Genomic DNA, 15,513 nt, shown 5'->3' with positions numbered 1-15,513 from the left:
CTGTGTGACTCTTGTCCATGTTAGGAAGGAAGGAAAGAAAATAAACATTTACTAAATACCTACTTGTAATGGCAAGCACAGAAGTAGTTCACACCTTGTTTCAGCTATTGAATTAATAACCTTGTTTCAGTTCAAGTTTCTTTTCAGCCTTGTATCAAGTCTGTTAAGAAACAGAACATGTAAACCCCACAAATTGTGATCCCTAGAACTCATGAACTCCTGCAACAGGAAGGGGAGGAGGTAATGAGCATATATAAGGAGAATTTCCAGGCTAGAGACAGTGAAACTGAGAAGAGGACTCTTGTGGTGGCAGAGTCAAGAAGGAGAAAACTTGTGGTATTCCAGCACTCTGTTTGTCTCTTCTGTCTGTGTTGATGTTTGTTTGTGATGCTTTGTACAGAAGCCCTGGGACCTTACTGGAAGCCCTGAAAGAGGATTTTCTGGTTGTATGTTTACAGAAGTCCTGGAGGAGGGTTTTGGAGGTCCTGGGACTTACTGATGACTTGTGCTGACCTCTTGGACCATGTTTGTGGGTCTGTGTTGATTTCTATGTTGATGATTTGTGTTGAGTTCTCAGACCTTGTTGGTGGGTCTGAGTTGATTTTCACAGGCAATGGCTATGAATATTATTGTGGCTCTGTCAAGCCTTGTCTTCCCTGTGAACTGTGAAGGACTTGAGGAAGACTGGGCACTGTGAACTTCAATATGGAATGGGAACTGGATGAAGAACTAGACAAGAGCTGGGCAAGGAACTGGGAGCTGCCTGCCTTTGAACCCAGGTGACAGTTGGAGCTGGGACCATGGAAGAGGAACCATGGAAGCTGAGAGCCAGCCTCGAGTCAAGCTGAAAGAAGACTTTATTTGGATACTGTGTACTGTGTACTGACTGAGAAGATTATGATTTACTGTGACCTAGGGGTGGAAAACTTTGACTTTTGTACTTTGTGATTGAATTAAGGATTTTGTGATTGACTAAATGAATGTATTTTGTTTAAAACTATGTGAGCACTTTGGTGAAATCTATGTAGCCATTTTAGTGATAAGTTGTTGAGTTGTGATATGATGAATGCTGTATTTTGATTTTCTGTGATAAGTTGTAACATTGTGAATGCTATACCTTGATTTTCTGTGAATGTTTTGCTCTGATTTGTTATTGAATAAAGAGTTTGCTATACTGTGTATTCAGAACCTTGAAAGCTGTTAACAGCAGTAGTTCTTTGGAAAGCTGCTCATGTTTGGCTTTATGCTACTATATGCCAAGGACTGTGCTATAAGTACTTTACAAATGTCATCCCATTTTATTCTTCCAACAACCACAGGAACAAGTGTTTGTTGTTATTTCCCCTATTTTGCAGTTGAGGAAATTGAAGGAGAAAGAGGCTAAGTGGCTTGCCCAGGGTCACAGAGCTAGTAACTATTTAAGGAAAAAATTTAACTCAAGTTTTCCTGTTTTGAGGCCTATTTCTTTATCCAGTATACTATCTAGCTGCCTCTAGGTGAATTATATTATCCCAAAAGCTTGCCTTAAGGAGCCCCCCAATATGATAGAACCCTTCTTCACTTTTTTTTCAATTTTATCACAGGCATTTTTAATAGACCATTAGAAAAGTAATCATGGTTCATTCTTAGTTCATTCTTCTAATAAACCTCTTGATCTGATCTTCCCTGATACCAGCATCTCCACCTTCCACAAAATCACTACATTCTACCTTGTGAAGAAGATAATTTGAATTTGTTGGCAGCTTTGAAGTGCTTTCCAACAGCATAGATCTCACAGATCAAGTCCTCCATGCAGATAATTCCATATTTACCAAGATATTTTATAAAAAGGGCTTTCTCTGTAAGGGCAATTCTCTTTTTCTTCATCTTACCATAACTGTGTGTATAAATAAAGTCATTCATACATAGACTTCAGGTTTAGGTAACTCCATGCAATGTATGGTTCCACAATCCTCAGCATGCTGATTGAAGCCTTGTTAAGCTTAACAAAAGGGCCATTTGGCAAAGATGAAGAAGCTGCAATATTTTCAGATCTTTGGGCTAACACCATTGACACCTCCAATTCTGATCACAAAAGCTAATGTGGGTTCAGCAGGTACATAGTAGTTGCTAGCTTTATATACCTTTCTAGCCAGACAGATTTCACTTCTGTACATCTGTCTGTATGCCTTATAGTAGGCTTTAGCTTTTTCATAGATCAATTTTCTCTTTATTTTGTGGAGCTTTTTTATAGCCATCTTCTTCAGAAACATGGCCTTTAGTATTGCAAAAACCTTCCACTTTTGCAGAAGGGATTCTGGAACAGATGGTAGCTGCTTCTTTTCTTCTATACCTGCCATGATTCCAGCCAGAAAACTCTCACTTTCTTTTAACATCAAGAGTGTACCAGTCGACTACCTGGGATGCCCATTTGTCATCCTTGTTCTTTCAACATGACTAGGCCATCTTCCTTCCTTGAAAACAATCTTCATTAATCTTCTTTTTGAAGTTCTACATTGATCATTTTCCACAGTCTGTTCAACCCACCACATGCCTTTTCATTGCCACTGTGTGATACTCATCTCTAGTTCTTCAGATGTAGTGTAGTTCATATCTTGCTGAGAGATATGTCCTAGGTAAATATACTTAGTATTGAGAAGGAGGTCCAGTACAGACTTGAGCCTGGAGCAGGGAAGGCACAGCACTATTCCCACAGATACTGATGTCCTCCAGATACCTCCGTTTGAGTAAAACATTGTGCTGATTGCATCAAAGCCCAGGACATTGAAAAGTCCCCTAGAATCCATCTGTAATCATTCAAAGGAATTTGACTTGCCCACGTATAGAGGAAAGAATATCCAATAATGAAATTAGAGGTCCTGACTACCCCAACCCTCCAAAAACTGTTATTGCATGGATGAGTGGAGAAAGTATCATGGGTCTAGGGGTCCAAAGAAGTATAAATCCTCATATGCATAAGATTTAACAGCAATACCAAGTCCTTTAAAGAAAAAAAAATGGAACCCTCTAATTTAAACCTCCTTGATGAAGATATCAAGTCTGATACATTCACGGCAAAAATCTGAGACAAAATCTACTTGAAAGAATGAGCAACAGCCTTGAAATTTCATTTAGATCAGTAGTTCTTAATTTTTTTCTAATTTTCTTTTCTATGAAGAATTGTTGCAGAGCAAGGAGACTCAAGAATGTTCATGTGACTTTAAGTATAAGTTCTATTCATTTCTTGTCATCTAGTGAAACCTAGAACTCACCCTTGAGGACCATTGATTTAAAGAAGTCACATTGTTACATCATTTTTGGTTTGCTTTGTTGCTGTTGCTGTCCTTTAAATTTCTACTACCTTGAGGGCTATAAAAGCTGAGGGCAGTCAAATTGTAATGGAAACTTTTCCTAAATGATAGCCAATTCTTATACAGTGCCTTTTTCATGGAATTATTTTCTTTCTCCTTCTTTGTTTCTTTTAGTTTGCTTTCCATTTTCATGTTTAGGTTTAAAAAATGCCCCTTGAAATCTCTATACTCAAATATATCTAATTTTATGTACTTGCATCCACTATCCTCCTCAATCAGATGTTGTCATTTGTCTAATTAGACTTAACAGCTCAAACCCAACAATATGATAAAAACCAATTTCTGTTTGTGCAAAGCTTGAATTTGCCTATAAGCATTAGCTTGGATTAATTCAATTGGTCATTATGAGTAAAACAGTGTCTAGTTGTGACCAAAATTTAGGATTCTTTTTAATTTGGTATTCTCCACCTCAGTCAAATCTAATAAATAAGTTAAGACTTTGAAAAGACCTATGTACTATGTCATTGGGAAAAGGAAACACTTGAGCTATTGAGCTATGCATTAATTTTTTAAGAATAAGACCTTTTATTCACAATCCTATGTATCAAAGGACCCTAGAGTTGGAAAGAATTTGAATCATTTTAAAATAATCCATGTTCAGTTCAGCTGTTTTTCAGTCATTTCCAACTCTTCCTATTTGTTTTTTTTTTTTTTTTAGCAAAGATACTTGGATGGTTTACTATTTCCTTCTCTAGCTTATTTTACAGATGAAAAAACTGAGGCAAACAGGGTTAAGTCACTTGCCCAGGGTCATTGAGCTGCTAGTAAGTGTCTGAGGCCAGATTTGAACTCAGGAAAATGAGTCTTCCTGATAGCATTGTATCCACTGAGTCACCTCGGTGCCTTAAATAGTCCATATATAAATATTCCATATTTATAAATAGTCCATATGTAAATACAAACTAAGCAAACATTGCTTACTAGTGGTACTCTTTTGAGCCAACTTTTGAAAGGTAGGTTAGCACCGATTCTGAATATACTGAACAGTCAGTAAATAGTGATTGAATAACTGTATACCTGCAAGAAACATGTCTATTCTGAGGCTATCAAAATGACTCAAAACGTATTCCCCATCACCAAATTAGATTCAGTTCATAGGGATGTTGGAAGTTAGTTTTAGGTATAAATAAAGTCTGAGGGAATACAAGGAATTTTATCCAATGCAAAGACTCACAAAAGTAGTCTCTATACTCATCTTTATCCCTGAGAGATCTTTAAGATCACTATGTTTCTGAACTTAAATTAGAAAGGAGGCAAATTTGAGGGATTCTTAAGATAGAAATCATTTATTTGACTAATGGAATCATACCATTTTGAAGGACTGCTTTTTTTCTTAATGCTGTTCAACAGGTCATATAATAAAAAGGTAGTTCTGAATACAAAAAAAATCTATGACAATTAAAAAAGAAAACGCAAAAATTAAAAAAAACTATGATATTCAATCAATTCAATCTAACTCAATTCAATGAAACAAATGTCTGTTGAACATGTACTGTGAACTATAAAAATTCAAGATAATTATTTTTCCTAATTTTGTTATCGTACCATAATAACATCAATCATCATAAAGATCAAGTAGACTTAGTTCCTGCCTTCCAAAAACTTCTGAAAACACAAAATATTTTGCAAGAGAGAAAATAATAAATTCCTTAAAACAAAGTGTTAGGGAGATCAAAAGGAAGAAACAATCACATCCTATACTGAGAATCAGACACAGAGACATAAAGGAGTTATATTCCAATTGGTCACTGGAAGATAACATAATATAACCAGTCAGAGTTGTGGAATAAGGGACTTGCATTTTCATTTAACTTAATAAGTATTTATTTAAAACTGACTAAATATATGTCACTGAGCTTAGAGCTAAGACTACAACAACAAAATTAAAATATATCTTGCCTTCAAGGAGCTTACATTCTCCTGAGAGTATACAACATATAGCTGTATAAGTAAGTAAAGGGAAGAAAATGTTACACAAAATGAGGAAATACCAGTGGGCAAGAGCATTTAGGTCTGAAAGTTCAGGACAATGAGAAGAACTGTGAGTCATCCTTGCTGCCTATTATGTAGAGAAGAGAAAATGATGGAAAACTGGATAAGGGCTATATTGTGGAAGAGCTTAAATGAAAGACTGATAAGTATGAACTTATTTGTTAGCTGATGAATACCCAGAATCAGGAAATTTATTAGAAGACAGCTGAGTGTCTGACAATTACGTAGAAGGACTAGAACAAGAAGACACTAGAAGAAAGCTAGCTGAGGGCCTTCAATAGGATGACAAGAATGGAAAGGATAGGACAAGAAGAACTGTGGAGGTTCACTAGATAGGATTTGGCAATTAAATGTGGGAAGTAAGGAAGAATCATAAAAGTAAGTCCAAGGTTTATAGCCTGGGGCTTCAGAGAATAGTGATACCATTAATGAAAGTGAGGAACTCAGTAGGAAGTTGTGGGCAAAGGGTTTGGGCATTAGCAATAGAAATGTGGAGCTTAGAAGTAAAATCTTGGGGTTGGATTTGGCAGCAGGATATCTAGTTGGAGATGTTCAGCTGGCTTTTGGAAACAAGGCATTGGAGTTCAGGAGCAAGGCCAGAGCTGAAGAAATATATGAGGGAGTCATTTAGCAAAAACGATGTTACAGAAAATGACTCCATAACAATGTGAGAAATCACAAGGGGAAAAAAGAGACTCAATTTTTTTCCAGTGGCAGATAAAAGTAGAGCAAATACTCAAGGTGCTATACAAAGCTACAAGCTGCCTTACTGTAATTGAAATTATACTAAAACATACTTTGTTATCTCTAACATTGAAAGAGAAGGAAGTCATATTTGCCTTATTTTACAATGCCATATTAAAACAAGATCAGTCTATGTTTAAATTAGGCACCGGTATATCCACACATATATGTTTCCATACTCTGTATTTTTTTACTATTTTTTTTATGAATATGTAGAAAACAAATACATATATATGTGTATGTGTATATGGGTGTGTGTGTATATATATATATATATATATCCTTTGTAAACCTTAAAGTGCTATGTAAATACTAGCTATAATGATGATGGTGGTGGTGATGATGATGATGACAATGATATAAAGCCCTTTACTATGCTATTTATGTTCCTCTGAATGCTCTCCAAATTATCAATGTGGTGTTGTCAACAGATGTGGTTTGAGCATGGCAGAATGCAAAAGGATTGTCAGTTCCCTAATCCTGAATGTTATTTCTCAATTAACACACCCTTATTCCACATTAGCTTTTCAAGGCTGCCATATCATACTGTTGACACCCATTGAACTTATAGTTTACTGAAACCACCAGATCTTTTTTAGATCACTTACGTTTGAGTGCCTACCCCATTGTCTATTTGCAAAGCTGATCTTTGGATTCAAGTAGACTTTTTATTTGCCCTTAAAATTTCATCATATTATATTTGACCTAATATTGTCAGGTATTTTTGGGATCCTAATTCTTTTATCCACTTATTGATTTATGACATCCATAAATTTGGTGACCACATCATATGTGCCTTTACTCAAGTCAATAATAAGAGTTTTAAAGCAGGTAATGGCTAAGCACAGGTCCCTGGGTCACTTTAGAGACCTTCTTCCAAACCAAGAAAGGAGTCCCAAGAAATGGCTATACTTAGGGAATGGGATGAAAGAAATACACCAAGAAGAATTGTCAGGAGGGATATGTGGGAAATCATAAAGAATAGTTACTGAGAAGTAAAAGGAAGACAGACTAGCAAGATAATAGGAGTGGTCAACTAAGTCAAAGGGTGAAGGAACAAAGGGGCAGAGAAATTTGGCAATTAGGTAGGCATTTATATCCATGGAAAGAGCAGTTTCAGCAGAGGACTATAAGAAACTATGTATTACAGTAGATTAAAAGAGAACAAAACTTTAGATTACTCATAGTAGAAATTGTGCAGGAAAGGAGAGGAGAACAGATGAAGTTTGAAGGAGTGTTAGTATTAATGAAAAGGTCATATCTTGTTGTGGTTTTATAATGGGAAGAAGTATGTCTGTAACCATAAATGAAGGGGACATTGAGGCTACGATAGGGGCAATGATCACAGAAGCAAGGACCAAGATAAAACAGGAGAGGAAAAAAAGAAAACATAAAGAGTTATCCTTGAAAATACAAGCTGCCTCACCCTCTAAAAATAAAAGTTAAAAGGGGAAGTATGCATAAAGGTGTATTATGTTGTGAAGGAAGATGACTCCAATCTTGTCGGTAAGTAACATAGGAGGCATGGTCATCTGCTCATTGAGAGGTGATGGATTGAAGGTGGATACTTGAGGAATAAGGAAAATTCTTGGAACATGGCCTGTGGAGAAGTCAATAATCGGAAAGATAAACATTCAAGAAGTACATCAAATTTTCCTAATTGCAATGTTGTCATCATCAACATCAATAGCTTACATTTATTAAATGTCTACTGTATGCTAGGATCAGGAGGACCCAAAGAATGTCACAGAATTTGAGAGTTAGATGAGACCTCAGAAATCATCTACTCTAATCCAGAGATAAATGAAATACCCATTATAATATACTAACCTACCTGAAGACCTACAAAGAGGAGAAAACCTATAACCCTTTAGAGTAGCCCATTCAACTCTTGGACAGTTCTGATTATTTGGAAGGCCTTAATTGGTTCTCTCAGCAACTTCCACCCACTGTTTCTAGTTCTCCCCTCTGTGGTCAAAAAAAAAAAATCTAATCCTTCCCTTCCAGGACAGGCCTTTACATAATAGAATAGAGCTATCATGTTTCCTCTCTAAACTAAATATTCCCATTGCCTTCAACTGATCTTCATATGACACGGACTCAAAGCCCTTCTCCATTCTGGTTAGCCTTCTCTGGACACTCTCTAGCATGTCCATTTTAAACTGTGGAGCCCAAAACTGAAAATGCTGTAGAATTCCAGATGATATCTGATGAGGGAAAAAGTATAGTGAGGATCTCATCTCTGTACTCCTAGAATATATGCCTTTTTTTGCTATAGCCTAAGATTACATTAGTTTTTAGGGGGGCTGCAAGGTATATTCAGTCATTTTCCGTTGTTTCCTACTTTTCACGACTTTTGAGGTTATCTTAACAAAGACATGGAGTGGTTTGCCTTTTCCTTCTCTAGCACATTTTGTAGATGAGGAAACTGAGATAAACAGCATTAATTTACTTGCCCAATGTCACATAGCTAGTAAGTGTCTGAGGACAGATTTGAGCTCACAAAAATGATTCTTCCTGAGTCCAGACCCTGTACGCTATCTACTGTGGCTCTAGCTGCCATTGTCCACTGCATACATATATTGGTTGTGCCATTCACTCAAATGCCCAGGTTGTTTTCATAACTGCTTGTCCCTATCTTATATTTTTGAAGGTTTGTTTTTCTTTTTAATTTTGTACCCAATTACAAGACTTTACACTTATCACTACTGGATTTCTTCTTACTAGATTCAGGCAAATGCTCATGCTTCTGGAAAAGCATATAATCTAATTCCCTATGAAAGATGAAACCAAAAATTAAAACGCAATATAGGCAATAAATTTATATAAAATTCTAATTTGGAAAAAAGTAAACATGTACTGCTTAGGCATAGGGAAGTAAAGCCATGCCAATTCTAGATTGACAGGGGGAAAATTATTAAAGTTAAGATGGTGGGTACATTTGAAAAAAAGATTAATAACTACTTAAATAAGGGTATGGCAGCTATAAATATATAAATATTACATATAAAAATATTATATATAAAAATATAAATCTGTCAGCTTAAGTTGGATAACCCAAGAAATGAGTCATGCTCTTTTGATATTACTATTTGTATTTTGTGTACTTGTCATTTAATTTATGAAAATTGGAAGAGGATATGTCTAATCACCCTCCCAGAGTATAGATTCTATCATTCTTGTGTAAGGTTTTCAAAGTGAATGTTCAATTTGACATTATTTCAGGATGCGATCAAAAAACATTTCACTAGTATTTGAGGTAAAGATAAGGTCCCAAACTTTCAGTCTTACTTGGGTTTGGTAAATATACACAGACATCAGTTTGACTAAATTCTGGTGGCAGTGACTGTGTTGGACCACAAGTCTACATGACTTCAAACTGATTATTATCAATATGATTGAATTTTTATTTTTTCCCCACCTATTCTTCAGCTCCATGCTGACACCACCTTGATGAAGGAAATTAATTTATCATAAGCTTCCATAAACTTTTTTTTTCTTTCTCCTTCAAAGAATTGTGGAAATCATATGAACCAAACTGACTCCATCTTGTAAAACTGACTCCATTATGAGACCTAAGTTTAATTTTCCTGTTAATTCTACATACTTGCTAATCATGGGAATCAATTGACATCCTGTTTCACATACAGAAAAGTCTACTTATTCTCTCTTCCCTTTTTCAGCTCTCAGAACTCACTCATCTATCTCCCAATTCAGAAAACCCCTAATCTTTCTTCCTGTTAGAAATTAGATTAACTAATCTTGTATCCTGGTTTACATCCTTTTAACTGTTTTCTTCTTCTTCTTTTCTTCTTCTTCTTCTTCTTATTATTATTATTTCTTCTTCTTTCTTCTTCGTCTTCCTTCTTCTTCTTCTTCTTCTTCTTCTTCTTCTTCCTCCTCCTCCTCCTCCTCCTCTTCTTCTTCTTCTTCTCCTTCTTCTCCTTCTTCTTCTTCTCCTTCTTCTTCTTCTTCTTCTTCTTCTTCTCCTTCTTCTTCTTCTTCTTCTTCTTCTTCTTCTTCTTCTTCTTCTTCTTCTTCTTCTTCTTCTTCTTCTTCTTCTTCTTCTTCAGCAATTGGGGTTAAATAACTTGCTCAAGGTTACACAGCCAGTTATTTCTGGGTGTGGTGCTAAGTGTCTGAGCCCAGATTCAATCCCCAGGTTATCCCAATACTGGAGTCAGTGCTCTTACTCACTGTGCTACCTGGCCTCCCCTGTTTTCTTCTAATGCATAAAAATCTATGTCCCTCTATATTCAGGGTCCACTGCCAATCTGAGGGGGTCTGGTCCTTATTTGTTATTCAGTTGGTATGCATTGCTTAATAAATCCATATGCCCAGAAGCTCAAACCCTTGTTTCCTCAGTTATTTCAGATTTCACCCATAAAAGTCTTTTCCTCCAAAAGATACCTCATTTTGAAGATCATTGAAAGTATTGTATTGCTTTTCATCTAACCTGTTCTCCTCCAGCCACTCAATTCTGGATGCAGCCCATCATCTGTATAACACTTGGTAATGATGTGTGGCAAGGGCATGTCATGGCTGGTAGAGAGAGTCAGTTTTATAGTCAGAACGGTCTGCATTTGGCATAGTCCTACCTCTGGCTAATATAGCCCCCATTATCATAGGCAAGGGACTTAACTTCTCCATATTCCAGGAATCTCCTTGAGATTGTAAATTACAAATGAATTGCTGATCTGCATTAGGGGAAGGAGTTTCCATAGTAACAGTGGCACAGTTGGAGTTTCTCAAACTAATAACATCAAAGATTTGGCACGTGCACGCACACACAAATAGGTCTATAGGTGGAGGAGTATATCTGTATTTTGGATGAGGAAATTCCTTCAATGATCATTGTTGCTTTGTAATTTATGGTCTTAAAAAGTTGCCTGGAGCTCTGACAGATTTGTCCAAGGTCATGAAGTCGGTATATGTCAGATGTGAGACTTGAGCTGGGTGATCCTGGACATGATGTTTTCTCTCTGTACACTACAGAAGGTGGGGAGGACTTTTGCATTTGTATGTTTGTTTACATGTGTAGAGAATTCTCAATGAGGAAACATTCTACAATGTAGTTTAGAAACTGCACTGCAATTCAGAAGGTCAAAGAGGTACCAGGGGCACTCAAAGTTTAAATGACTTGTCAAAGATATATATCCTCTCACATTACAAATCATTCAACATCAGAAATGTATGTGGTCTTATCAATGGAAATTACATTAAATAATATAAGATGTTTTGCCTCTGTCCCCTATAGATCATTGGATCTTTCCATCTGAATTTTTGCTAAAACTCCCTATGTGTATTTTCTCTCTTATTAGAATGTGAGCTCCTTTGAATTATCTTGCTTTTTTATCTTTATCCCCTGGGCTTAGCACAGTGCTTTGTGCCTAGAAACTACTTAGAAATGTGCTTTTTCATTCATTCATTCCACTGTATTTTACAGAAGAGATTTTTTTTTTAATCTTCTGGGGTTTGATGCCTTAATAATGTCACCTGTGCCTAGAAGCATTTCTATGGCCTTGGCATCAATAGAAAAAGTCTACTTTCATGTCATTATTATATCTATATCACAAAGAGATCAAATAAAAATGAAAAGGACCTACAGAAGTATTTAGAGCAACTCATTTTGTGGTGGCAAAGAATTTGAAACTGAGGGGACACTCATCAATTGGGGAATGGCTAAACAAATTGTGGTATATGATTGTGATGGAATACTATTGTGCTATAAGAAAAGACAAGAAGGATGTTTAAGAAAAACCTGGGAACACGATTAAACTGATACGAAGCAAAGTAATCAGAACTAGGAAAACATTGTATACTTAACTAGTATAATCAGTACAACAATCCAAGACTTTTCTAAAGGATTCCTGATCAAAAATGCTATCAACATCCAGAAAGAGAGAGAATTGATGAATTCTGAGCACAGATTGAAGCAGACTTTTTCCACTTTGTTTTTTCTTTTTTTTTCTTTCAATATAGCTAATACAGAAACAATTTGCATGATTTCACATGTAAAACTGATATATTGCTCTCAATAGGTGAGAGAGTATTTAGAGGGAGGGAGAGAATTTGGAACTGAAAAATTTTAAAATTAATGTTTAAATAAATAATTATTTTTAAAAGTCTACTTTCATTTAGGCTACACGTAAAGAATCACAGAATTGTAGAATTTGAGCATTCTAAGGAATCTTAGAGGCCATGTAATCTAGCCCACCTAACAACATGCCTGAAAAATGGACATCAGGCTTCTTGGAGAACCCCAAAGAAGTGGAACACTCGTTCAGGCTGCATCACCTCAGATCTATACTATTACAATAGACTGCTAGTGGATCTGCTTGCCTCAAGTCTCTCCTCACTCTAATCCATCCTCCATTTAACCACCCAAGTGATTTTTTTAAATGCAGGTCCCACTATGTCACCGCCTCCTCTACTCAATAAACTCCTATGGTTCACTATGCTCCAGGATCAAATAATAAATGCTTTAGGGGCATTCAAAGTCCTTTTTCTACTATCCCACTCTGACCTTTAAAGTCTCCTTACTCCTTACTCTTCCTTCCAGGGACACTCGCTTCCTTGGTATTGCTTAAACAAGATACTCTATCTTTCATCTCAAGCATTTTCTCTGGCTGTCTCCCAAGACTAGAATGTTCTGCCTCCTCAGCTTTGCCTACTGACTTCCCTGGTTTCCTTAAAGTCCTAACTAAAATGCCATCTTTTGCAAGAAACTTTTCCCAACCCCTCTTAATTCTAACACTTTACTTCTCCAATTCATTTCCTATTTCCCTGTGTGTAGGTAGTTTTGTATTTATTTGTTTGCTTATGTTTTCCTCCATTAGATTGTAAGCTGCTTGAAGACAGGAACAGTCTTTTGTCTCTTTTTTGTATTCCCAGTTCTTAGCACAGTACCAACACATAGTAGGCACTGAATAAATTTTGGCTAGAACTTACCACTTTCTGAAGCAATCAATTCTATTTTTAGACAGCTCTAATTCTGAGATAGTTTTTCCTGGTATCAGATTGAAATTGACTTTTTTTGCAACTTCTACCCATTACTCCTCGTTTAACCATCTGGGACCAAATAGAACAAGTCTAATACCTTTTTCCACATGACAAAGTTTCAAATATTTGTAGACAGGTATTATGAGTCTTCCTTTCTCCAGGCTATATTTTGGGTTCCTTCAATTGGTGGTTATATAATATGAACTCAAAGTCTTTTTATCATTCCAGTTGATATCCTATGGACCATCACCTGTTTATCAATGTCTGGCACCCAGAAATCAACACAATAGTCAGTAAATCAATAAACATTTGTTAAGCAGTTACTATGTGCCACATACTTCTCTAAGTGCTGGGGATTAAAAAAAAGAGGCAAAAGACAATCCCTGTCTTCAAGAAGTTCATAATATAATGGAAGAGGTAACAAGAAAACACATATGTACAAACGATCTATAAATAGAAAAAAGTAAATAATTAAAAGAGGGTAGGCACTACCAATAAGAGGGATTGGGAAAAGTTTCCTATAAAAGAAGGAATTTTAACAGGGACTTGAAGAAAGTCAGGGAAGCCGGTAGGCAGAGCTGAGGTTGGAAAGAATTCCAGGGACAGCCAGAAAAGATGCCTGGAACCAAGAGATGAAATGATTTGGTTGAGTAAAAGGAAAGGAGGAACAGTTCTCTATATTAAGTAAAATATGAGCAGAATGTAGTGCTTAAAGCAGCCCCAAAATCACATTACTGTCAGTCATATCACACTGCTGATCCATGTCAAAGTTACAGTCCATTGAACCACCCAGATCTTTTACAGAATAAATGCTAAACCCTGCCTGTCCATGTTTCCCCCATCTTATATTTGAGATGTTGATTGTTTTGGTCCCTAGGTGAAGGCCTTTGAATTTTTCCCTGCTGAGTTTAATTTTATTAGACCAATTCTCAGCCTATCATGTTTTTGTTTGTTTTGGGGGGAGGGAAATCTGGGCTCTATCATCTAGTCTAGAGTGTTAGCTATATCTCTGCTTTGCATCTGTGGTCCTGCCTGGTTTCCACTCCATGAAACAGTATCCTCCTTGGTGCTCTATGCTCTCCTCCCTCTACTCCTCACCCCATCTCTTTCCTGCTTCTTTTCCTGTGTTATCTCCCCCTGTAGATTAGAAACTCCTTGAGGGCAGAAACTGCCTTTCCTTTTTCAATTGGATCCCCAGCACATAGCACAGTATTTGCCTCATAGTAGGTTTATTTATTACTTCCCAGGTTTGTGTCATCTAAAAATTTGAATGTTTCTGTTTGGCAAACATATAATTCCATGTTGAAGACTTAACTTGGTATCAGAAATTAAAGGATTATAGACCAAAGTGATCATTGCAGTGCTGATTTTTATGGAGGCTTGTATTATTTTGAAGCCTGCCTGAGAGAAATTTTCTCTAAAGGTGCCCTTTAAGGCTACATTTTGTCTATTGAATCAAACGCTTTTCTTAAAATCAATGAACAATAAACAAACCAGGAAGCCATGACTTTACCTTCAATTAATGAGGGAGCTCTGCCTAGGAAAGCTAAATTAGCAATTTTGATGTACCTCCTTTCTCCTCACACAACCTTTCATTTCTTCATCAAAACCACCTAAGCCCATTTGTATTGGCAAGTCCCTTGATAACTAACACCTCCCTCTCTCCACTTAGAGAAGCACTGATTATAAGTAAGAAAACAGGTTTTTCTAAAGAACTTGAAACCAGAGAAATCAAGATTGTGCTTCTAAAGCAGAAAGAAAGACTCATACAAAGCAATTGATAAAACTCCATCTGATCAGTCTCCACAGACTCCACACCAGATGATAATTTTTAAAGTAAATATTGAAAATAATGGAGTGGGAGCGCTATAAGATTTTTTTTAATAGCAAGAATAACTATTTTGTAATTGTTTGAAAAAAAAGAATGAATATATTTCTCTTTGGGATGCTTTCATTTCCTAAGGTTGCTACATTTAACCTTGTGAGATTTGCTTCTGATTGATTTTGTTTTAAGCTTAAAGAACTCTGTCTACATCTGTTCTTCCTATCCCCTTTTCAGAGCATAAACACTTATCATTCCCCTGGTGATATAGCAGGATAATTTGTGGACCTTTCTCCTAATCACGTCACAAAAAGATTATGTTGCAATGGCAACTTCATAAAGTATTAAACATTTTTTCCCTTACTGGACTGTACTTAAGGTTATTTTCATTTTTCTTGGGTACAAACCATAGCAATGATCTTTGCAAATTGGGGCATGTATCTCACAAAAGGTATTGCTATAATATTATTTATTTGAAATCCCTTTCTCTGACCTCCTCAGAAGAAAAGAACTAAAACATCACTACAAATTAGATTACGAGTTATAGGATGCCTTCAGAACACTAGGGAAAGATGAAGAGGTCAGGCAACTAAGTACAGTAAA

This window comes from Petaurus breviceps, unplaced genomic scaffold (assembly GCF_028583685.1).
Source record: "Petaurus breviceps papuanus isolate PSGF00001 unplaced genomic scaffold, PetGlider_PUasm1.0 90895, whole genome shotgun sequence".
Lineage (NCBI taxonomy): Eukaryota > Metazoa > Chordata > Mammalia > Diprotodontia > Petauridae > Petaurus > Petaurus breviceps.
This window is presented reverse-complemented; position numbering follows the sequence as displayed.